Source organism: Danio rerio, chromosome 23 (genome assembly GCF_052040795.2).
Source record: "Danio rerio strain M-AB ecotype USA chromosome 23, GRCz13ab, whole genome shotgun sequence".
Taxonomy (NCBI): Eukaryota; Metazoa; Chordata; class Actinopteri; order Cypriniformes; family Danionidae; genus Danio; species Danio rerio.
Window position 1 is genome coordinate 16,127,501 of NC_141043.1, and position 26,926 is coordinate 16,154,426.

Genomic DNA, 26,926 nt, shown 5'->3' on the forward strand with positions numbered 1-26,926 from the left:
AGTTGTGATGTATTTCTTAATGTCAAGTTGTCAAAAAACAAGACATTTCAATGTCATACCCACATTTAAAATAACTGAGCAAATGGTACTTAATAACTGTTGTCATGAGCATGTGTAATCCTACATATTTTGAAGGAATCAGAATCATAAAGAGTTTTATTGTTTACACGAATTAAAGAATTAAAAAAATTAATACACTCAAAAAAAATATTTATTGCATTTTCTCAATATTTAAAGTTAAGTGGTTGCAAACTAATTATATGGGCTGAATTTAAACAAAATGAAATAAATTTAGTAACGTTCAAAGTCCAACTTATTTTGTTTGTTTAAATTCAGCCCATATAAATTGTTAGCAACCCATTACAGGCCGGTAGCCTTGAAAAAGGCTTTTCCTCTTTTGCCTGTTGCTTTAGTGTGACTTCAGCTAATCAGTTTTGGCCAGTGCTAACAAATATTTTTCATGAGTCCAACATCCAACTGTGCAAGAAAACATACAATTAGGGTCATCATCTTTTGCCACTGTATTTTATTTTATATATAGAAAACCTTGTACAAGTGACTTTTAATCTGAATCTTAGACTTATTCTTGAAACAAAAATGACAAATGAAATTGAAGCATATTAAAATGAATTTGAATACAATAAAAAAAAGTTCTACATCATTAAGAATATAAACATACATACATACATACATACATACATACATACATACATACATACATACATACATACATACATACATACTACTACTACTACTACTACTATTATTATTATTATTATTATTATTTGTCATTATTATTATTATGTCATTATTACATGTCATTCAAATGGCCAAATTCTCACACAGGTAAGTTAAATGATCTGGCCAGTTTGTAATTTGCAGAATGAAAAATGCCTACTTGCATGCCTTACCTTAAAAAATTATTAATTCAATAAATGTTTTTTTTTTTTTTTTTTTTTACAGTGTAGTGAATAAAAATATGCAAATTGAGAAATGTATATAGCTATATTATATACAGTATTATATCTATATATATTATGTTGAATTTTAAATCAATGACTGTAAAAAATAAATGTAAACAAAGTATGTTGTTAAACATAAAAGTGCGTGCATGTATTATTATTATCAAGCTTTCATGAGATGGATTGCCTGAGAGAAGACACTTTTTTTTTCTTTTTTCTGTGATATGTCATGATTATAAAGGTGTCATGACAGTCTTATGAACACACCTTCAAGTAAAGTGTCGAAGTTTTTTTGCCTCTAAATCTCCTGCTCCAGTTATATATATATTTATTTATTTATAGACACACCACCGGTGTTGTCTTGCACGATCTCTCCATCGGGTGGCGCTGTTCAGGCTCCTGCAAATGGAGGGATGAGTCTCATCACATGGTCCATATGCCTGGAGAAAGTGAGCGATCATCGCAGCCTCTGCAAACTCAATCAGAGTAGGCGGCGTTGCGCGCTCCACAGCAGACGACCCGAGAGCCCGAGCCCGGCCGCGATGCTCCTGCTGCCGCTGCGTGCGCTGGAGGAGAGCTGAGGAGCGCTGGATCATGCCGGAGAACAAGACTTGTCAGTGAGGATGGCAGGGATGCTGCGCGCCGCATCAGTCTCTTTGGCTCTGTGAAACGCACGGTAAGCTCGCTATACGTCTTCCCTTAACCCTTGCCATCAAATGTCAAACTTTAAGCTGTGCTTTCTGTCATTTAGTCGCGTTTTATGCGCTGGTTTGTTGGGTTGAACTTTGCGAGACTCTTATTTTGTTCGTCACTTTATATAACTCTCGCTCTAAATAGCCCAAATACACGGGTTTTGCTTGCAGACTCATTTTCTGAGCCTCGGTGAGTCTGAAACACGATTAAGGACTGTGCTGAGATCTCTTTTTTTTCTTCAGCAGACTGGACATGATTGAATGTGTATTCTGAGCTCATATTGATGCTTTTATTGATTTGGTATTTTCTTGAGAGGGGCGCTGAAGTGGGAAGATACAGGACTGAGAGGATATTAATAAGGAGAAGATGGTTTAAAGTGTGTCCTGAGTTAAAATGTTTGCTTGTGAAAATGTCATGCTGGTCATCTGCTGATAAAAAAACTTAAAAAGTTACATGGTATGGTATAAGCTATTTTTATAAATGGTTCTGTCAAGGATTCTGGACGATTGTAATTTATTGGGAGCAGTCCTTTTTTTCTGAAGCATTTTTGTTCTGTGAATGTGTATTTCTATGTTTTATCTACATAGCCAATGGTGTTTCTACCTTTTTTGTTTTATAGTGTTATATCATATAGCATGTTTTTTTGGATAAGTGTCATTGAACTTTGAGAGTATAAAACAATGTATAATATAGTATTCAAAATAACTTAAATATCAAATAAAGTATTATAATCAATAGTATCATAGCAAGGGACGTTTTAAAACCCCAATTTTTTGTGTATTACTTAATTGCATATAAAAATTAATTTTTAAACATGCATTTATTATGTAAAAACAAATACAACTGAATAAGAAGTAAAAAGTACATAGGAAACACCTTGCAAAAGGTCATGTTGACGTTGGCTAATGCATTAACATCAATGGCTGCATTTGTTATAGACATTATTATGCAAATGTTTTGATTTCAATGAGTTATTAAACATTAACCACTATAATTAGCATCAGATTAATGCATGCCAGTACTTTGATAGTCAAAAACGCATATATATATGCAAAGAAAAATTAATAACTGTGGCTGCTTTATGACACACTGAGCTCTTGTAAAGCAAAATGATCAAAACTTTACAACACTATTGCCTTCAATCCACCGTATTATTAGTTAATTATTGATTTTTTTTGCACCTGTACATTAATAAAGCAGCTCTTTCCACCGTGTCTCCATTCTGAAAGTGCAATTAACGGTGTGATCCCTAAGTGTGAAGTTATTCTGGCCCCAGCGGGATAGACTTTATTCAAGCAGGAAAGTGACTTAACACCAAGAGCTTATGGCCCCCAGTGCACACTGACCGAGAAACTGCTCCAGTCTCTTCAATACAGTGAATATGGATGAATCAAATCCTCTTACTTCAGCTCAAATTCTGTGTGTGTGTGTGTGTGTGTGTATGTGTGTGTGAGAGAGATATGCTCTCTACTGAGGCTTTAGTGACTGATGAACTGTCTTTTGCACCTTATTGTATTATCTGTGTTGATGTAGGAAGCACTATTATGAATCATCAACAGAAAATAAACGTTTCTTTAATAATATTGCATGATTACTGTAAATGCTGAGACAGAAATCACTCATTCTTTTGATGGTGTGATTTTGCGCAGTTTGAACAAGCGGATCATTTGCTTAAAATTTGTCATCATCTACCCACTCTATGTGCCTAAAACATCAAAATGTTTGCTTGGCTGCTTAATAAGTTAAAATTAAATAATTCAAGCAATTATTCAAAGATATTTTTACATTGTTGAAATATCAAATATTCTCCCTATTTATGTGTTAATAATAATAAAAAAAATATTACGGCATAGCGGGCAGCAATATTGACTCACAGCAAGAATGTCGCTGGTTTGAGCCTCTACTGGGTCAGTTTGCATTTCTGTGTGGAGTTTGCATGTTTTTGTGTTTCATGTGAGTGCTCTGGTTTCCCCCACAAGTCCAAAGATGCGTTATAGGTGAATTGGGTAGGCTAAACTGTCCGTACTGTATGTATGTGAGTGAGAGTGTATGGGTGTTTCCCAGTGATGGGTTGCAGCTAGAACGGCTTCAGCTGCGTAGAACATATGCTGGATAAGTTGGTGATTCATTCCGCTGTGGTGACCCCTGATTGATAACGGGACTAAGCCGAAAATGAATGAATAAATAAAAAATGTTACATCAACATTATCAGCAGTTATTATTATTATTATTATTATTATTATTATTATTATTATTATTATTATTATTATTATTATTATTATTAATAGTCATTTGTTTAATCACAGCAAAATCACAGCTGAACTAAACAACAACAACAATAATATATATATATATATATATATATATATATATATATATATATATATATATATATATATATATATATATATATATATATATATATATATATATATATATATATATATATACATATATATATATATATACAATAAATTTGTTATTTATATTTAGATATAAATTATATATGCATATGATACAAATTTTATATAAATTTAAATATCTATGTAACAAAATAGTTTTGTATAGTTTTGTATGCGTGAATAAATAATATGCAAAGTAAATACACAAACATATATTATTTCAAAACAAACTTTTATTTTGGATGTGAATAATGTTTGCCCAGCACTAATATATGTGAGAAATATTACATGAGTATATCGGCACTTGTGGGATGGAGTGCCTATACAGAGCCATGTCACACTGCTATGAGTGTGATATTTTGTTCATACAACAGTTCGATGGCATAATCCTGTATAAGAAAAAGAAAATCAAACAAGGAGAGTCTAAAAAATCATTTTGTATAAGGAACTACTTTCTTCTGCCATTCACATCTGCAGCTGATGTCAGAACAGCAGAAACCATTGCTCAACCAGAGATCATTGCAACATCACTTTAGAGCTAGTATTTGAATGATCTAGTGTAATGTAGAGTGATGACAAGACAGGTGAATTTGCTCACATTTTAAGATTATAATTCATGAAATTCCATCAGTCTACAGAGATTTCCAAGTATTTCTCTGTTGCAATCAGGAAATCACAATAAATATCCCCAAAAAAAGCCAAAGCAAAGCAAACAATACCAGAGGGACGCTGACAATGCAATTGAGGGTCCAAATGCAGGTTTATTATGAGAATGGTCAAACAGGCAACAGGATCAAACAGGTACATGCAGGCAAATCCAGAACAGTGGTCAAATAATCAAAACGAAAACACAAGGCAAGGGTCAAAACACGGCTACGCTAAACAAGGAAAAACACGTCGTAATGCTCACAGATAAAAAGACAAACAGGACTCAGCAACAATTGTGTGTCCGTGCTGCTTTAAAAATCCATGTAATCAGTTCTGAACAGCTTCAGCTGTGTGTTAGCAATCAATGCGAAACCGGAACAGGTGTGTAGTGCATAAGAGGATTTGTAGTCCATATGGTAAAAGATTTATGGTCCTGAATGAAAGTGAAAGATTGCCAGTGATCTACAAGACTGGATTGCTGGTGTTTGTAATATCAACATACACGAGAGAGAGATCGACTTAGAATGTCACTTACCTGTTTAATAAGGATTTAATAAGCTGAAGTTGGAAATTAACGCTAAGTTTTTCTCCCCTAAGGAATTATTATGTGGTCTCTGTCGCCATATGTGACGGAACGTCAACTTTCTTTGCTCTACTCAATGATGGCCATCAATGCGCTGATTCTCTGAAATTATAAACATTTAAAATAAGCGCAATCCTTATAAATAAACTGCATAGTTGCAATCTAAAAAACTACATTCTCTCCTAAATAGCCTCTAAAATACATTATGTTGTTTAACAGCTGCAACATTTGTCAAAGTAGTATTTGGAATGAATAGTAGTAGCTAGTAATAATAGTAGCAATGGTAGAAGAAATTGTAGTATTTTTCACAAATTTATTTTTTATCGAAGAAAAATCTCATTTGAATATTTTTATTATCATCAATATAATATTAATAATAATAATAATAATTATTATTATAAGTATTACTTATTATTAGTATAATTATTATCATCATTATCATTAATAGTGTCAAGACTTTTACTTGAGGCCTTCTGCTCTCCAATCAAATGCTTCACCTATAGATACATGTTTACAAAATGATGACATCAATAATATGTCATTGTTTTTTCTCATGTGGTAAACCACAGTAGCCAGAACTGCCACTTGGCACCACCTTCAAAAAAACAATAATTATAATAATAACCTGATGAAAAATTAAGTTTCATAAGCTTATGCAATCAAACTCACATGCAAAAACCAACTACAAACATGAGCGGGACGTACAAGACAGGCCTTTAAGAGCCACCAGCAGCTTTCTTCAGTTCTGCTGCTTGACTCTTTATATATTAAACATGCCACATCCTCACAGACAGGCTACGGTAGCTTCATTTTTAACCACATGACCAGAGTCTGTGTTGTGTGACGTGACAGACCGTCGTGCTGGCACAGCGAGATGCAGAAACCCCCCGTTCACCATGGTAAGTGTTTGAAAAGTGCACCAGTGGGTCACTTTCTACTCCATATATATATATATGCATTTTGCATAGATGCACATGCACGCGCACTGGGGTTTATTATGCATGCCATGCACTGCTGCCACTGTTGATGTCAAAGTAGATTCAGGATCAAGCAACTCTAGTATGCTTCTGTATCTAAAAGCGGACATGTTATGCCACTATAAAAGGTTTTCAGAAATTCAATCTCTGTCATCCAAAATGTCTCTGGCAGCTCAAAATACTTCATTTTTTAAGTGTATCAATGTTTGGGTTAGGCCTGCACAATATATTGCTATTGCAATAATCACATCACAGGAGTCGTAGGCCTGTCACAATATTTTATTTTCGTTGTATGATATATTGCACCAAAATATATTGTGATAAGTGATATTATTGTCATTTTAAGACCATTTAATGCCATTATAGAATGCCAGAATGACAATATAATATCATCATAATGCAAATACAGTTCAACACATAATTTTTTATTCTTATGAGTATTTCATTTAATTATAGTCAGTTGAAAAATTAGACATTGGAGTCAGAATGTGAAAATGTGTATCCTGAACAAATAAATAATAATAAATCTTAAGATCTGCAAGATCTGCAAATCTTAGAACTGCAAGTTAGGTATCAGAGGAGTATCAGAGATATCTGCTACCAGATCTGTTCATCAGAAACCCACATGAAAACATACTATAGTAATTTATATTAAATACTATAGTATTGTTTAACCAAACTGACACTGACACCTCCAACACAGGTTGTGCAATCAGCTAAAATGTTGCTGAAATGGTTAATTATGTATGGACGAAAGGGCTGGGAGATAAAATCAGTATAAGGTTTTGGTATGAGGGCTGTAGTTTTATTAAAATGTGGCTGCTGAGCACTCGCCTTGGAAGCAGTGGCAAAAAGCTTAGGGTGTAAGTTTGTAATTTCCAATGGAGGCACGCGGCTGGCACGACGCGCATATGAGAGTGAAATGCACGTGTTGTGAAAGGGGCACGCACATGAACTGCACACATCTTCCAGCAGCACCTATTTAAAAAAAAAAAGTGAACTTTTCAGAATACTGAGTGCCAGCAGTGAGGACATACAACAATAAAAAAGGATGTGTTCAGGTCACCAGAGTGGCTTTTTGGTTTCTTTTCTTGTGCATCCCAGCCACTGGCTCCCCATCTGAAAGACTTTTTAGCGTAGTGGGCAATATAGTTAACCAACTTTACAATATGTAATGTTGCAGTATGTATTTCAGTAATGATAGCTGGTTCCTTTACTTGAAAGCTCAGATTTGATTATCATAATTTGTGTTGTTAACAGAGTTTACTGTATTATTATTATTCACACCTTAAACTATACCTGCTAACACTCCCGTTATTCATTTTCCTGCCCATCTCCCGTATTGTTGTCTCTGTCTTGCAATTTACTTTGCGCACACCTCTGGATAAGATCTACCGGATTTTATTATCCGAATGTTGGCATGTATGCCTTAAACTTTGCGTTGATTGTTCATTATTTACACTTTACCATTGCACAGACTTTGTAACATTTTATCTATGAAGTTCAAGAGTCTCTTTAACGTTTATTTTACTATAAAGAGATCAGATTTTTTTCTTTTTTTTTTTTGACTATTAAAACTATTTGCCTTAGTAATGTTGGCAAATTAAAGTGTCAAAAAAAATGTCCTAATATTCTCATATGTATTGTTAAAAAAAATAATAAATAATTATCGATATCGAATGATATGAAACATAATATTGTGACAATTTTTTTTGTAATATCACCCAGCCTTAATAGGTGATATAAATTGCAACACCAAAAGTGACTGAGGTCATGTTTTTAAGTTGTGCAATAAGTCAATATATTGATTATTGTGACATGCCTAAGGATATGCAATGTTGAGTTGGCGTTATAATAGCCCAACAGTTGACACAACAAAGTATAACCATAACAGAGTGAAAGTTTATCATTTGCGTGTGTTTTAAAAGCTTTTCAAGAGGGTGTAAAGCATTCAGGCACAAAAATACATCCATAACTTAAATGAGAAATGATTGCACTGAATTATGACATTGACGTCTATATGGTGTTATTTTCATTTCATTATTCGAGTTTTATACCTGAATACTGTTTGACTCACTGGAAAACCATTAGGCACTGTTTATTTAATTTTTTTTCATTGTTCTATTGTAATTATTTTTGCTCGCAATTTGTTTATCATTTTTTTATACATTAACTCTCTTAAAAAAATAACCCTAATCGGTTCTAATGAATAAATTGTTTTTTTTTTTTCAAATAGAGCTCTTTAAACCATCTGTTGAAACTGTATTCAACTAAATATATCAATGTCAAATTTTTCCAATATCGTAGAGCGTGTCAGCAAAAGCGAAAGATTAAAAACTGTACATGTGCAATCCAGAGTTAGATAATAAACAGACAACATGCGGTAACAACTTCTAGACTGAACAAGAACATTTCTGAACGCTTACTGGATGAGTTTATGTAGTTGTTTTGGAGTAAAGCTGCTCAAACTCATCAACTTGGATGTTTTATCGCTACAAAAGACATTCAACTTATATTTTTTCTCACTTTTATAGATAATGTAAAAAGCATATAATAATGATAATATTAATATTAATAATAATAAAACAACAAATTTTTAAATGAATAAATAAATAATATTTATAAAAATAAATACAATTTTATTTTTGTTTAGCGCTTTTAAAAGTAGTATTTCAAGGCACTTTACAAACATAAAATGTGCAGCAGATACAAGAATAAATGCAAAAAAAGTAATAATAAAAATAATTAAAAACACATAAAATAATAATATTACTAATAGATCTAAAAAATTATATAAAAGCCAAATAAAATCTAATAAATGCTACTCAAAAAAAGTAAGTTTTAAGAGATGATTTATAAATATTCAGGGGTTCTGCATTGTGAATATCAGGCTGTATTATAATATATTATACATCCCTTTGCTACGTCATTTGGCATGTGGAATCTTTATGAAATTGTACTTTTTTTCCAATGGCGTGAAGTAACGAATTGCAAATGTTCAAATGACTTTAATTCTGTAAAATTCTCAAGAATTGTACTTTAATAAGTCATTTTAAAAATGTGCAATTTTACATGAGCACATTTTCTTGGTGCCGTATCTGTAATTTTATTGCGCTACTTTCCTTCAACTTGCAGTCACTACTTAACATCTTTGTTTTTTCTTGTCTATAGTGATTATAGCTTAGTAAAATAATCAGACCTTTGTTCCTCATCAGATCAATTTGTGCATATAAAAAATGCACCTGTCAGACTTCAAGCTTTATAAAGGCATCAAATGCACAGTGTTGAAACAAAATCAATCAAGAGACTGTTTATACTGCATGTCCCTGATATTAAGATGAAAGATGCCTATATGTGGTGACACCTAATGACCTTAACTGCACCTTAAATGGTCACAAACAATAACTAAATGCACTATAGAATGTTACGTTTTCAAACACATGCACAAATTGCAAGTATTATATCAGTGCTGGATGAGCTTGGTTTGCGGCACAACTGGACACTCAACCTATGCAATAACATATCATCACAGCCAGGGATGGGCAGTATTTACGATACATGTATTTCAAATATGAATTTTAAATACAATATAGTATTTGTAATTTGTATTTGATAGAGCTGATGAAAATGGATTACATGTTTGTATCAAAATACTTTAGTGTCTTGTATTTTTTGTATTTTTCATACTCTGTAAAATACTTTGTAAGAAATCTGCATCAAGACATCATGTAAAGGAACCCTCTAATTGGTGCTTTGGATGTTATTGACTCTTCCATTTAAAGAAGAATTGAAAAAATCAATGATTATGTTGTACAAATAATAGTAGTTTTGGATAGCTGATGCCAAATATTTGTCGTTAAAACAAACAGCATAAAGTAAGTCCTACAGTGGCGATTCCTACAATACTTTATTAAGAATTGAAATGCCAGTAGACTAGTATATACTTTATTCAAATGCCAGTAGACTATTTGATCAGTAGGTCCACTCTATATGTAAAGAAGAGGAAAAATGTAAGCCTTAAGATGTTACAACATATGAAATACAAATATTTAACAATCAAAAACTTCTAATACAGTTTTTTACATTGAGTATTGAAAAATGATTTATAGAAAATGATTTATGAAAAATTCTGTGCACAAGTTTTTTTTATTTCACTCTAATTTAACACACTTTTAAAATATTAAGAGGGTGTATAATCATTGTACAGTTATTATGGTTATGGTTTGGATGATAATTTTACTGGCCACACTTGCTAGCAGACATTGTTTACTTCACTACACTAAAAAAACGTAAAATATCAGCCGTTAAATTACAGAAGTTTACCATAAAATAATGGATTTTAAGTGACAGAAATTGACCAGAAATTTAAATTTAAGAAAATTTCTGTAATTTAATATCTGTTATTTTATGGTAAATTTCTGTAATTTAATCCTACCTGCTGGAAATAAACCGTAACCGTAAACCGTTTTTTTTTTTACAGTGCAGGTCAGTTTAATGGGGAAGGGATTGATCGAATAGCTCTAATTGATGGAAGATTTGTGAAGAAATGTCATGCCACTTTTCTTTTATTTTTAAAAATACAAATACAATATTTTATTTTGATACACGTTGTAACTGCTGTATTTGTTATTTTAAAATTAAAGTATTTGGTATTTTATTTTAAAATACATTTTAATGTATTTTATCCCTACCATAATCACAGCTAGATTTGTGGGCCTTTTTTTTTGTACTTTAGATTTTTAGGTTACACCTACAGTATTTCACGTTAACGCATCAACCTGTTTCTGTCAGGATCATAGGTCCATCTATAAATGTAATGTGTGTAACACTGATGTGACACTGACAACAGGGGTGCGGATCCAAATGCAGGTTTATTAGAATTGTCAGGTAAGCAATGGAAGACACAAGGGCACACAGATTGATACAGGCAATCCAGAATCATAGTCAATATTCAGGCAGATGGTCCGTGGCAGGCAGCAGACAGGAAAAAACAAATAAACGAGGCAAGGATCAAAAACACAGCAAAGCAAGACAAAGGAAAACGTGTTGTAGTGCCACATAAACAGTAGACAAGACTCAGCCACATTGTGTGTGTTTGTGCTGTTTTTATAGTCCTTGTAATCAGTCAGTGAGCAGTTTCAGCTATGAGTGTTTGCAATCACTGGTGACTTAGAACAAGTGTGTAAGTGTGTTGCATGACTGAATATGTAGTCCATAACATGGCGGATTTGTAGTTCACGTGTATGTGAGTGTTGTTTACCAGCCATCTCTGGTTGTTAGATCGCTGGTGATCGTGACAATGTGTTTTTACATTAAACTAATCTCACATTTTAAATTCATAATCCATAAATGGCAAATAATTGAACTTATACTTGAAATTCCCTCTCTGAAGAAAATGGCACTGATGTAAGCTAGATTTTTAATTAGCAATATATAAGGTAGAATCATTTTCAAAGCGTAATACAAACTACTCTTGAATACTTTTAAAAGGGCTACTTTTTACTCATTATTTAAGTTGTTTTCAGAAAAGATAATTCCACTTTACTCCACTACATTTTTTTGATAAGTAATAGTACTTTTACTAGAGCATGACTTTTCTGTACTCTTCTTTTTGCATGTTATTTTAGAAAAAGGCTTACTAAAACTTACCAAAGTTATTGGGTTGTCCCTTTTGGATTGACAGATAGACCGGTTATAGCACTTAAAGTCAGAAAAAGACTGATTTTCATAATATGTCGCCTTTAAGACACATATAAAATAAAATAAGAGAGAGAGAGAGAGAGAGAGAGAGAGAGAGTATGAACAGTCCTTATGGATTTCAGTGGAACATTCATGATGGTGGGCTGAGGGAGGGTTTAAATCACCAGACGCCATAACTGTATAAAACTCCCTCAATAATTAACACTACACAGAGGTAGAGGAAGAGTACAAACCCACTGTGTATGTGACAGTAACAGTTGAGCAGGGTGGTCAACACGCTATCTAGAAGCAATGTATTATACTGAGAAGTGTTGGGGGATCTCCTAGAATGCTGTTCTGTGTGTCACTTCTTTTTTTTTTGGAGAATTCACAAAAAAAAAGAGCAATGAAACAAAGCGATGAAGCATTTATGTCAATAGAAGGGCATGTAGTTGACATTGTTGACATAACAGTAGGGCTGTGAAATTAATCAAAATTCTGTTTCGATTTCAATTTTGGCTTACAATGATTATAAAAAAATATCAATCTAGATAACACTTTAACTAGCCCACTAAGAACTAGTTTTTGGATTGCATTTCTTAAGGAGCCCATATTATGGGTTTTTGAAAATGCCCTTCCATGTAGTGTGTAACACAGCTCTAAGTGAAGTGAAATATCCAGCTTAGGCTTAAATCTGTAAGTGTACAGTGTTTGGTTCATCTATAAAAGAGTCGAAACGAGTCGTCTTGATAACGAGTCATTAGGTGTTTCGCCATGACGTGACAACGAAACCAAGTAACCGCAAACCCGGCCCCGCCCTCTAACACAGAAAAAGCCACACACACACACAAACACAAACGCGCCGGACAAATGAAGTCGCAATGTGCATATGGATATTATTGAGTCTCTACCCAAAGATGAAACCTCAGCATTATAGCCCAGCCTTGAGTAGTTTAAGTGCTTCTGGAAACTACATGCTACAAAGAATACTTCATCGGCCGTTTGTTAAAGGAAGAATCAGTAAAGAGTACTATGTCAGGACATGGATCGGTTTCTTCCTCCATTTCTCAAGTGTAAGTACGTGCGATTAAAGTCGCGCTGAAGACAGTCAATATCGACCAATCACAACAGGCTATCATCAGTCCAATCAGCGCAGATTAGCTTCGCTCTAAGTAGGGGTTTGGGAACAAATGAATCACTGGACGATTCATATGGGAGTCGCTTGGATAATTAGGTAAAAATTAATGCAGATAACAAGATAATGAAAGTGTTTTTTGATCTTGCATGCATATTAGACTGTTGTTGGAGACCCTTACAACCAAAATATGACCCTATTTCAAGTATAATATGGGATCTTTAACTCGTAAAGTCACTAGTTAACACACTCAATGCATTTTTTTTCAATGCATTTATTTCAATGCACTCAATGCATATCAACTTCTAGCAAATGGTAGGTATGTCAATCATGGTAAAAGTACTTAAATTAATACATATACAATGAAAATCGAAGTGTAAGATCAATTTATTTTAAAATCATAATCAAAATAAAAATTTTTTGAAAACTAAACCATCTTTATTTTTTGATATGTGCCATAAATTAGTCTCATTTAACATGTTTTCTTGTTTACTTTTTTTATAATAAAACCAAAACCAAGTAGTGCAACAGGATTATATATGAGCAGTATCACGAGTAGCAGTGTGCGTTGGCACGAGGCCGCAGGCCTTTAGCACCCCACCAGTGCTGATATACAGCCATAGCACACTGCTATGAGTGTTATATTGTGTTTATACAACAGTTCGACGGCACAATCTTGTACATAAAAAAGAAAATCAAACACAGAGAGTCTAAAATCCTTTTGTATTAGGAAGTACTTTCTTCCGCCATTTATTCACATCTGCAACTGACATCAGAACAGCAGAAGCCGTTACTAATTCACCAACGTCACTTTAGTGCTAGTATTTGAATGATTCTCTATAGTGTAATGTAAAGCGGCGCTTCTGGTGTGTGACCCCCTTAAGGTGATGACAAAACAGCAAATTTGGCTCACATTTTAACATTATGAGGCTGAACATGACATGAAATACCATCCGTCTATAGAGATTTCTCACTAGACTGCTGTTGTGTTTGTGAAAAGGAGGGACAAGGCTGAATCCAGCTTCCTATTCGCAGCTTCTTACTGACTCTATCCGGTCCACCTTTAAAACCACGAGGCTTTCGTTTTCCAGCTTTTTATGAGCTCTCAGAAATTATAAATATTTTAAAATAGGCACTATTCTTACAAATAAACCACATAGTTGCAATCTAAACAACTAAAAAAGCCTCAAATATGCATTTTGATGTCTAACAACAGTAATTTTTGTCAAACTGTAGCATCTCTGCTTGTTGCTTGCTCTATGTGAGTGGAGCAATACACAGAGGTGAAGGGTGAAGAGGCCTTTGTGTGATGTTACTGGCAAAATATCGTACATCTATCAGTCAATCAGATTCTGTTGATTCTGTTAAACTGTTGTATAAATAAATATATACAACATATATATTAAATAAATATAATTATTATAATATATATATATATATATATATATATATATATATATATATATATATATATATATATATATATATATATATATATATATATATATATATATATATATATATATATATAATTGTTTACACTACACAGCATTGTTGGTTTACATTGTTGGTTATATATATATATATTTGTAAACCAACAATGCTGTGTAGTGTAAACCACTATTTACTATTTAAAACAGTCATTCCTTAAATGACTTTAACAGTCATTATATAAAACTAAAATATGGTCAACCATTTGGTAGAGCAGGCAGTTAGAGGGATAAAGCAATTTATGCATGATATCTCAACATATTAGAGATGTTTTTGTAAAAATAGGTGGTTTATTAACCAACATTCTACTAAATATCATCCTGTTTGTTCTGCAAGAGAAAGAAAGTCAAACAGGGTTGGAATGACATGAGTTTTTTGATATGATCATTTGTTTTGCTCGTTTTTACAAAGGACTTTCTAATTCCAAAGCTCAAAATGTTCTTAAAATGTTTCTGCAAAAAAAAAAGTTCAATAGCATTGCTTAAACACTTCTTAGTTCTTTCTTGCAGCTTTATTTTAAAAGTGCGTGTTTGAAGTGCATGCATTAAAACAGTTCTTGGTGTCACTTTATAGGTAATTTGCCTGTAACTTTATATAAAATTTGCCAGCTGTTTTTTGCCTTGTGGTCAAAGTCAGTGGGGTCCAAAACAGTTCTCGAACTCATTTACACATTTGCATAAACTGTACAGATTTTTAGGTCTGAAAATATGTGTGCATTAATTATGTATATATTAGACTAGTAATGAGACAAAACCTCTTAGAAAAATTGTATTTTAGTTCCGAACCATATGGCATATCTTATGAACATATTAGACATGGGCCGGTATTATAACCTTGCAATAAAATATCATGGTTTTACAGTATTTTGATCACTGCTCTAAAATATAGTCTTTTTAAATGTCTGAATAAAAAACGAAAAACTTTTTTTTCTTCCCTTTTGAACACAATTTATTTAATAAAATTTTTTTTAATAATATTTTGGGACAGTAAACATGTCAGGCTGAATAATTCAAATGAATCATTGACTTCTGTTGTTTCAAAGACACAGATTTCTTTACCATTTAAAATAGCATCTTTGGAGATCTTTTCTGCTGGAGATAAATACATACAGTTGAAGTCAGAATTATTAGACCCCCCTTGAATTTGCTTTTCTTTTTATTTAATATTTCTGAAATGTTTACCAGAGCAATTAAATTGTCACAGTATATTTGATAATATTTTTTTTATCTGGAGAAAGTCTTATTTGTTTTTTTTTTCCAAAATAAAAGTAGTTTTTAATTTTTTAAACACCATTTCAAGGAGAAAATTATTAGCCCCTTTAAGCTATATTTTTTCCAATAGTCTACAGAACAAATCATCAGTATACAATGACTTGTCTAATTACCCTAACCCGCCTAGTTAACCTAAGTAACCTAGTTAAGTCTTTAAATGTCACTTTAAGCTGTATAGAAGTGTCTTGAAAAATGTCTTGTAAAATTTTATTTGATGTCATCATGGCAAAGACAAAATAAAACAGTTATTAGAAATGAGTTATTAAACTATTATGATCTAGAAATGTGTTAAAAAAAATTCTGTGAAAAAAAAAAATATATATATATATATATAATATAATTCATTTATGTTATCCCAACACAAGTCATTTAAATTAACTTGATAATTTTTACAAATTTAAGTGGATTCAACAATTAGGTTGTCCCCAAAACAGCTTAAGAATTGTGTTGTTGCCAACCCAGGCTCATTCTGAAAACACACTGCAATATACAGTTCTGGAAGCCGCCAAATCTGTCCCAGGAGCAAAATTTTTTTTTGCATTTCTTTTGCAAAGCCACTAGTGGTCGCTGTGTATGCTTTTTCAGATCTCAAATTTTTCTTGCGAGTGCCATTCGCACCTGCTGTTCTCACGTAAATTCACCAGAGGCCACTGTGGACTGACTGGCTGACTGACTGACCGATCGACTGACCCACCCTTCTTCCAACCAATAGTGTTTTCAAAAGCCCAGATTGATCAGCGCCCACCCACTTCCCATATTCTCACCCTTTTATTTACTTGTTTATTTTATTTTTTGGCTTGTGTTTTTGTCTTACTGCTTTCTGAAACTGTTCTTCACTGGACTCGAACCCCATCATAGTAGTTAACTCCTTTCTGCATCTTACGTCCGCCGACGTAAATGGCAAGCTAACTGGACAAACTGGTAACAGCGGGAAAGCCATCCATAAGGAGGTATCATACCGCCCTGTAGTGTTTGTTTTAAAGACAAAGGCTGCCATACGTACTTCTGGCTGCATAATTTGCTATCTCCAAAAATGTATATAGGGCTACGGTTTCAGAATGAGCCTATGTTGGTTGTTTCAACTCATTTTTAATTTTAAATGTGGTTTGTACAAGCAGCATTTTAGTGTGAATGAGACGGTCTCCCCACCACCACCACTGAAAAATGTGTATTAACAATATTTAACAAATTGGAATGCTGTGATTGACCAATCAGAATCAAGTATTCCTGAGAGCTGTGTAATTAAACAGGAGAGAGGCTCTCTGGAGTGTAAATATCCTGGTGTATACCCAAACAAGCTTTATTTAGTGCCATTTAGAATCCATTTTTCATAAGAGTCTGTTGGTTTCTGGGTTTTTAGAGCACCAGCACACAGATGGTTTTCTTCCAGAAACTTTCTTTCTCACTGAAAGTTCTCCTGTGGCATCAGCCCTTTTTGCTTCTAGTTTGAATGTGTTGTTATTCACAAATGAATGACCCGCTTGAGTTCGGTTCACTCACGTCATCCTGCATCTGATCGCTGACCCGAGGAACCACCCTCTCATTTTGTTCTTTCCTCCGTGGATGACAGAAAGTGAGATTCATGTTGCTCTTCCTCTCATCCAGGCAGACAGGAGCTCCCTCTCGCTCTCCATTTCTCATCACAAGCTATCATATGGTCAGGAAATAGGAGTGGGCTGCACCGAACTCAATAGGCATTTAAGCACTTAGGAGTATTTCGGGAGGCCTGTTGTGATACGCATTAGACTAACAGGCTTCATCCATAACACTACACAATATTGATTCATTTCCTCAGGGCGAAGGGTATAATAGCCTTTATCTATTTTCACTCCTTATCACCCTTGTTGCCTAATCACTTTCAATGTTTGCTGCCATTAACATGCTTAAAACACCAACAGTAATCTCCCAATGAAGCGCTAAAGCATTTTTGTCAATAGAATGGCATGTAGTTGACATTGTTGACGTAACAGTGACATGGATTTAGTTTTTTTTTTTTGGAAAATAGGTTCATTTTTCAAACCCCCTAGAGTTAAAAGGTTTAGTTTTACCAGATTTGAATTCATTCAGCCAACCTCCAGATCTGGCGGGAACACTTTTAGTTTAGCTTAGCATAAATCATTGAAACAGATTAGACCATTAGCATCTTGCTCAAAAATGTCAAAAAAGATAATTTTCTTATTTAAAGCTTGACTGTAATATCAATGCGCCTGCTGCAGTCATGATGCAGCAGCAAAGTTAATTGATTATTATGCCTGAATGAGTATTCTTATCCATATCGGCCAGTTTTGAATCGATTCACCCAATCTCTGGATCTGGCGGAACATTTTTCTGTCAAAAGAGTTTAGATAATTTTTCTATTTAAAGCTTGACTCTAATATCATTGCGTCTGATGCAGTCATGACATGGCAGCAAAGTTCATTGATTATTACGCCAAAATGAATATAGTTATCAGCCAGTTTTGAATCCTTTCAGCCAATCTCCAGATCTGGCAGGAACCTTTTTAGTTTAGCCTAGCATAAATCATTGAAACAGATTAGACCATTAGCATCTTGCTTATAATGTAAAAAAAAAAAAAAAAAAAAAGAGCTTAGATCAATTTTCTATATAAAGTTTGACTCTAAAATCATTGTGCCGGCTGCAGTCATGGTACAGCAGCAAAGTTCCTTAATTATTACTCCTGATTGAGTATAGTTCTTATTAATATCGGCCAGTTTTAAATCAATTTAGCCATTCTCCAGGTCTGGCGGGAACACATTCAGTTTAGCTTAGCATGAATCATTGAAGTGGATTAGACCATTTGCATCTGGCTCAAAAATGAAAAAAAAAAAAAAAGTTTAGATAATTTTTCTATATAAAGCTTGACTGTAATATGATTGTGTCTGCTGCAGTCATGACACGGCAGCAAAGTTCCTGAATTATTACCCTTGGATGGATGAGTGATCGGCCTAGAAAATGGCAACTTTTCATTTTCTGCCAGTCTTAGTACACATTGTAACCAAAGAAGCTTTAAATACGAATTGGATCAAAATTCTTTGGTTATTATTGAGGGAGATGCTAATGGTCTAATTAGATTCAACCGTAGTAGCAAAGAATTCTGGCCCAGATTTGGCATAAAGCTGGGACATCAGGCATTCATCCGGCACTGGCATACAGCATGTGGGCCAACCATGGCCTGGGTTTGGCAGAGGTGGCACCGTCTATAATGCGGCACACAAGATTTGGGCCAGATGTAAAACGTAGTATTTGGCCCAGATTTTAAAAATTGATTGTGGGCCATGTGAGTTTGGCCAGTCTTGACCCACATTTAAAATACATAAAAATAATTTTTGATTAAATAAATAAATTCTACCAATCAGGTCACTGAGAAAAAACAAGGCCCATATTGTGCCTAAAGCGCAACGCTTCATAGGTTTATTAATTTCATTGCAATCGTGACACACCAACCTTACTGGCCCAGTTCAGGCCCAGTTATGAGTTATTAACTTGGCTGAGACTTGGCCCAGATATGGTCTGTGTTTGGCCCTTGTCTGGAAGCCAGATTTGGTCCAGTCATGTACCGTAATTCACTGCGGCATGTGGGCCAAGCAAAACCTGATTGTGTGGGCCAGAGCTGGGCCAGAGAAATTTTGCTATATGGGAATGATCTATGCTAAGCTAAAAGTGCTCCCGCCAGACCTGGAGATTGTCTGAATGGATTGAAAAATGATCAAACTCAACTGTTTATCTGTTTAGGGGAGTTGTAAAATGAGCCTTTTCTAAAAAAAAAAAAAAAAAAAGTACTTTCCTTTAAGGTCATCAGTTTGCCATTTGCATTGATAGTTGCTACTTCTGAAACAGATGTCTATTGTTGTGATGCTTCATAAGATGAATATTTACCAAAAGAGGAAACGCTGGACACACACATAAGGCTTTTTACTGTCCAACTGAAGGGAATTTTTTTAAGTGGTCGTAGCTAATGCGTATTGACCTATTTTTTCTGAGCATGGTCTGAGATCAGCTTTCCATGTCCTCTTTTGCCCTACGCTGAGTCCTGGTTTCTGGTCGGTGTAGCTCACTATGGTATAGTGCTCAACAGGAAAAGTGCAGCATGCCTGTGAGCTGCAGAGCATCCGCCTAAAAAACACAGCAAACTTAGCCACAGATCTGTCATAGAGGTAAAAAGTCATGAGATGAAGAGATTTTGCAACATACCAGACACTTTATAAGGTACGCCTATTCAACTTCTTGTAAACAAAGATAGCTTATAGGGGTGGGAATCCATTCAGCTGATCTCCAGGTCTGGCGGGAGCACTTTTAGATTAGTTTAGTGCAAATCACTGAATTGGATTAGACTATTAGTATATTGCTCATAAATGCTCAGTTTCAGTTGTTTTCATATTTAAAATTGGACTCTTCTGTACACTGCCTTTTTAAATTGTTATAGAAATTATATTTTTCTTCGATTTTTCTGAGTCGATGCAGATGCCACTCTGTATAATATTTAAGTCATCAAGCCAATTAATATATATTTGAATTAATGTATATTTGAATTTTATCGAACAAACCTCCCAATGATAACAGTATTTCTTAAAAAAAAAAAAATTAAAAATGTACTCTTCCAAGTTATTATGCAAAATCGAGTTCAAAAACATTTAATAGGTTTTAAAGAACTGATCATTTTAATTTGTTGAACTTTAAGAATTAGGAGGTGATATTTACAGAAAGCAAAAATATTTCAATCAAAAACATCCTAACAGGGCATGTTACATCTTAGCATATGACTAATTCTTTTTTATCGCCTTCACAATTTTTGCATCAATTGAATTTTCCATTGAGTTTTGGGAGGTTTTCTGCATGAATTTCTTTGCAGGATGCTAATTGGACATTTCTTTCATGCTAACTGACTCCTGCCTTCATAGACCTTTTGCTTGAGGATGCTCCACAGGTTCTCAATAGAGTTGAGGTTAAGGGAGGAAGGTGGCCACACCATGAGTTTCTTTCTTTTATGCCCATAACAGCCAATGACTGCAATATACAACAATATCATCACAAAAAAATAAGTTACTATATAAATTGACCCCCTCAACTGTCTGAACATCCTTTACATTTCTCAACATTCTAAGCCAGGAAAACAAATATGTATTTGTATGTATCTGCCGTAATTTATACAGTATATATCAGCATATATTAGGGATGTCCCGATCAGGTTTTTTTGTCCTCAAGTGCAAGCTATTTGATTTTGAGTATCTACTGATACAAAAACCTGATCAGATACTTCTTACTACTTAATGCAAAAAAGAGAATAAATAAGAGCGAAGAAACAGATCCAGGATGTTTCTTTTCTTTTTCTTTTTTAATTCACCTTATTTTAACATTCAACAACTCTGTTTGTTTGCTGTGTTAATTGTAGCCTTTTCCTTTCCACCTCTTCCAATCCCAAATTTACATATCTCAGTTTGCTATGGCAATGTTATCATCATCAACTTTATAATACCTCCAGATTGCAGACATACTCGCGCTTTCTCCTTTAAGCTGCGTCCGTGTTTTACTTTGCCGGCACTTGCCATCCAATAACATCTCTGCAACAAAGTAATGTCATGTCGCACGCTTTGCTGTTTCTGTGTGAAGTCCAGAAAAAGGTCTAACTCTGTGCCACCGCATAACTATAGATGTGTTAAAAAATAATGAGAATATATATATATATATATATATATATATATATATATATATATATATATATATATATATATATATATATATATAAAACGTCCGATTCCAATCGAGTCTGAAACTGCATAATCGAGCCCGATTTACTATATCTATTCCAACGTATATTCTGACTGCATTCATGATCGCTTTCCAATGAGCCCTCTTTCTTCATAACTTTATATTGTTCCTTTAACAACATCAATAATGTAATTCAATCAAAATATAGTCAGTTAAATAGACTTTAAAAGGCATTAATTTAGTTGTTCATTTATTTTACATATCTTTACATATTTGTAACATTGATTTATAATACTTATGTACATGTGATTTTTTATTTTTTTTTTATAAATTTGCAACAATTTCAAAAAATGTTTTTTCACATTGTCATTCTGTGGTATTGTGTGTAGAATTTTGAGGAAATACATGAATTTAATCCATTTTGAAAAAAGGCTGTAACATAAAAAAAAATGTGGTAAAAGTGAAGCGCTATGAATACTTTCCGGATGCACTGTATATAGATCTTAAACATGGCAAGTTTATAATAGATGACAGTTCACCGTATTCAAACACATTTTGCAGCAGGTTGTTGTTTGTTCTGAGTTTGACACTAATAAACTGAACACTGTACCATTCTTAGGAATGTGTTCTTATTTTGTACCATGCAAGAAAGTAGTCAGTAGTCTATATACTTTGCTGAGGTCAATTTCACACCTTCTGGGACCCAAAAGGGACCTACCAGCTCTCTCCCCAAAACAAAACTTTATCAACTCCTAGGTGATGTCGCAGCCTTGTTGGGACATGATGGCCATCCACTTGAAAATGAGTCTTCCGCATGTCTGGGCCCACTGCAACCATTTCTGCTTAAGCAGTGGTTATAGGGGTGGCCAAAAAGTAGGTTACAACTACAAGCCTCTGGAGGATCCTGCACCTTGAGGTTCGCAAGACTTCAGAAGCTTTAAATGTCTATTTAAAACTCTTTGGCCATTTTTGAGCCAGATGGTAATGGTCTAATACGATTCCATGATCTATGCTATACTGCAATAAAATACCTCCCATGCAGACACATTTCCACAATCCATACATCTTTATTTTGAATACTTTAAAAGGTGACCCAGCTCACCAGAAAAAATCCACAATCTAGTGGACTATAAATTTATGAATTTAACTAAATTAGTTAGTGATATATCAATATGGTGATGTATTAGTGTTATATCAATATTGTGATACTATGTTGCATCAATTTTTTTTCCCACCCCTAAGCAAGTCAGTGCATTTACGGATGTGGTCAAAGAGATCTGCAGATTATCAAACTAAGACTCAAAATTGGGAAGAAAGGTGATTTAAGTGACTTTGCATGTTTATCGGTGTTGATCTACGGGGGTTTTCACACACATACGTGTCATGATGTGTTGCTGATATAAACAACCTGATGCAGACATATGTCAGAGTCAGCTTACTCTGTTTATAAGGTGAAATTCACCCAGAAGTGCACATTGTGTAAAGATGTACCCACCCTCATGTTCGTTCAAACCAATAAGATAATCCATTAATCTTCCTAACACAAACGGGGAATGTTTTAAAGAAACTAAGATTTCTGTTCCCTCATTGAAAGTTGATTCCCCTGAAGCTTAAAAAATCCATAATAAGTAAATCTGTCACGATAAATACTTTTTGTTGTGCAATATAATGTCACAAAAATGATTGCAATAAGTGATATTATTGTCATTTTAAGGCGAGTTTATGCTACTGATTACTTAATGATTATACAACAGTGTGATAATGCGAATAGGCATACACACTATCCAGGGACAAATGCTTTTCACTCTTAAAGTTATTTAGATTATGTACTTTGGTGTTTAAAACGTAAATGTGCTAAAATAATCTGAGACATTGGCAATGTAGAATGTAAATGCTCTTGTAAAAATGTATATTATTTGTAAATGTGTCATTTTATTGAGTCAGACTGCAATCTTGAAGCAGAGCTTGACTACGCTTCTTCCAAACCATTAGTAGTTTTCAGGAAAACATAAAATTCGTCTTTGCAATGCCTGTCAGTGAATGTTGTTTCTAAATGGTTTACCTGAGCTCTCTTATCTCTCCAACTGAGAATACAGTGCAGTGCGTTTCTAAAAATTGCTTGCGTTGTGTGAAAATGAAACATATTTTTGTAATTTGTTTGTGTTGTGAGGATTTGCAGCATGTGTGCTGTCAAATAGATGATCTTTTCTCAACTTGCTGGCATTTTTTTGGAATTGCATGTGTTGCACCACGTTATCTTTCTCAGCCACAGTATCATGAGACCTTTTGGGAATCCCTTTAGGAATCTGTTGTGAGATGGTTTTTATAATTCCTCTACAGGGTGTCCATAGGGTCTTAAAATGTCTTAAAATGTCTTAAATTTTAAAAACAAAATTTTAGGCCTCAAGATTTGTGCTGTAGGTCTTAAATCATTTTAAACAGGTCTTAATTTTTCTGTTTCCAAGTAAAGCTAGCCAATCGGGCCAACATCTAATCAGTAATAATACATCTCAGACCTTATATTTAAGTTAAAAAAAATACAATTCACAACAGCACTGCAACTGCACTGCAAATTCTTTAATTTAAATTACCTAATCAGGAAAAAACCCCTGAAGGAATACATCCAGGCCCCTAGCCAAGGGGGTTGAGGTGGTTCAAAAGACCCACCCCTCACTGACAAAGGTCCAGAATTTGTCTCATATACGAGCTCATTTGCCCTATATTGACTGCTTTGCCATCATAAATAGTGAAAGTAACCCATCGAAAAAGGTTTAAAGACCAAGTGGAATCCTCTGTTGGCTGTCGCTTCGGTGTGACTTTAGCAGTTTTGGCCATGCACACAATTATTTTTCATGAGTCCAACATCCAACTGTACGAGAAAACATACAATCTGATATAAGTGAATTCTTCTTTCCTTACTGTATTATTTTTAAATAGAAAAAACATTTTACAAGTGACTTTTATTCTAAATTTTGCACCTTAGAAAAAAATAACCAATAAAAAGGTGTGAAGCACCAAAAGCAACCCATATTAAAATGAATTTGAATATTATTTTGGCTATTGTTGTTATCCATGAATTTTCAAACTTAGTTTTTTTGGTTATGATTACAATCTAAGCTAATATATAGTGCTTAAACACTAAAACGCAGTATTTAAATCTCATAAATTAATAGTAACCTTAATGAGGCTCATTACCGCAAAAAGGTCCACTTCTTGAGAAAAATAGAACCACCCATTTCACCAGGCTGTCTACGAGCCTGGCATCCCTTTACATGATCTTTTATTATTACAAAAGCTATTAACAGAGGTAACCGGGCCAATTAAACAAAAACCCTTAGTGTTTAGCCCTGTACAAGTCTAAAATGTCATTCCTAATGGTCTTAAAAGGGTCTTAAAATGTCTTAAATTTTCTTAAACCCTGCTATAATATTACAATAGTTATTGTAATATAAAGTAATTACCCAATACTGTATTTTTGTATACAATATACAATAACGTATGCTACAGGTTATATAACTGTACACTATAGTTAACACTACTGTATGCTTTAGAATTATTAAACAAAGTGTTAGAACTACTATCATATAAACTGTGTTCCAAACTATTATAATCTGTATTTTGGTGTCATAAACATTCATTTTATACTAAAATACACCACAGTTTACTGAAGTAAAACCTAAACTATACTACAGTATTTATTATATTAATATTATATATGTTAATATTAAAATATGCAGCAGCGCATACAGCAATAGAGTATAATTTACTTTATTTTATGCTTCAAAAACATAGTATTTAACCTCACAGCAAGAAGGTCGCTGGTTTGAGCCCCAGCTGGGCCAGTTGATATTTCTGTATGGAGTTTGCATGTTCTCCCCGTGTACGAGTGAGTTTCCTCCGGTTGCTTCGGTTTCCCCCACAGTTCAAAGACATGCTATACAACTAAATTGGCCATAATGTATGAGTGTAAATGAGTGTGTATAGATGTTTTCCATTATTGGGTTGCAGTTGGAAGGGCATCCGCTGCATAAAATATATGCTGGAATAGTTAGAGGTTCATTCTGCTGTGGTGACCTCTGAAATAGAGACTAAGCTGAAGGAAAATTCATAAATGAATGAGTATTTTTCATGTGGGATATGTCGCACAATGCCCTGCTGCCCCTCTATAGGCACAAAATGAGACATCATCTGCATAACATCAGCTTGATAACTGCAGTTAGTTTAACTGTGCAGTCAGTGTTTCCTCATCACATCAACCCCTTTTATTAAACAATAATATTGTGATGTTCCACTCGCCGCCTCATGCAAAAAAACAACAGGATGTACTGTATGACATAAAAACAGGCTATGAAGAAATCAAATGTCAGCTTTCCATTTTGCTGCAAAAAACGCTGCTGATTGGAACCATGGAGACCAAGATCAAGATGCTTGCGTCGTTTATTTATAGTTTATTTACCATTGCACAATATCAATGCCATCACCCTTGCAAACGGCAACGGCATCCTTATCAAAACAACACCTACATGTAATTGCGTGTCTGCAGTTTGCCAGGAGGTGAAAGAGTGAGACAGTGTGCGATATAGGAAATCAGTTGTGGTAGTTCAAAGAATTTGTGGTCTCTCATATAAAGAAACACGCCAGTATGCAGGAAGACGCTCGCACACACACATACACACACACTGTCCCCTTTTTACCAGCGTGTCATGTGAAGCAACGGCAGACACCAGTGCAAGTCTATTTTTAGCAAGTGCCTGTTAAAATGTGGCTTAGCTGCATACGTAGCTCTGTTAGCTATCTTTGCATCTTACTACATATCATGAGCAAATCATGAATGTAACACACAACTTAGTCTTTTTTGAGCGGCGATAGGAATATGTTGTGTAAAATATGTCTTTTTTTAGACACTCGCAAAAAGTGCAGAGCTGAGGGTTTAGATTAGCTTTGCTGCTAATGTGAGATGCTAAAGACACTTTTCATCAATACTGCACAATTTGGACTCGCGTTGCTTTTTTAAAAGCACAAATGCAATGTTTTTGTTGTGGTAACTGCTAAATGAGAAGGTAAAAACTACTGTAGTTAACAATATGAATAAAATACCATAGTAATTTATGTTAAAATGCTATAGTGTATTTAAACCATACACTAGAATCAATCTGCTATGGTAGACCTAATTCTGTAGTTGCTATGGTAACCACAGTAAAATAAAATAATTGCCCAAATACACAGGTTGTCTACAACTATGGGTTATTGTATTACAATACACCACAGTTTACTGTAGTAAAAACTAGAGTAATTCATTTTCCTACATCCATTTATTCATCAGTGGCCGCCACAGCGGAATTAACCGCCAACTTATCCAGCATATGTTTTACACAACGG

At 34.1% G+C, this 26,926-nt stretch overlaps 1 protein-coding gene across 1 annotated transcript in view; it reads left to right on the forward strand.

Annotated features, from left to right (window-relative positions):
• The first annotated feature begins 1,387 nt into the window (after nt 1–1,387).
• The window catches only part of LOC100005368 (uncharacterized), a 145,483-nt gene continuing 119,944 nt past the window's right edge, over nt 1,388–26,926 (forward strand). Inside the window, exon 1 of the mRNA XM_087306754.1 lies at nt 1,388–1,638. The gene's annotated coding sequence lies outside the window, so the exon portion shown is untranslated. The remainder of the gene's footprint in view (nt 1,639–26,926) is intronic.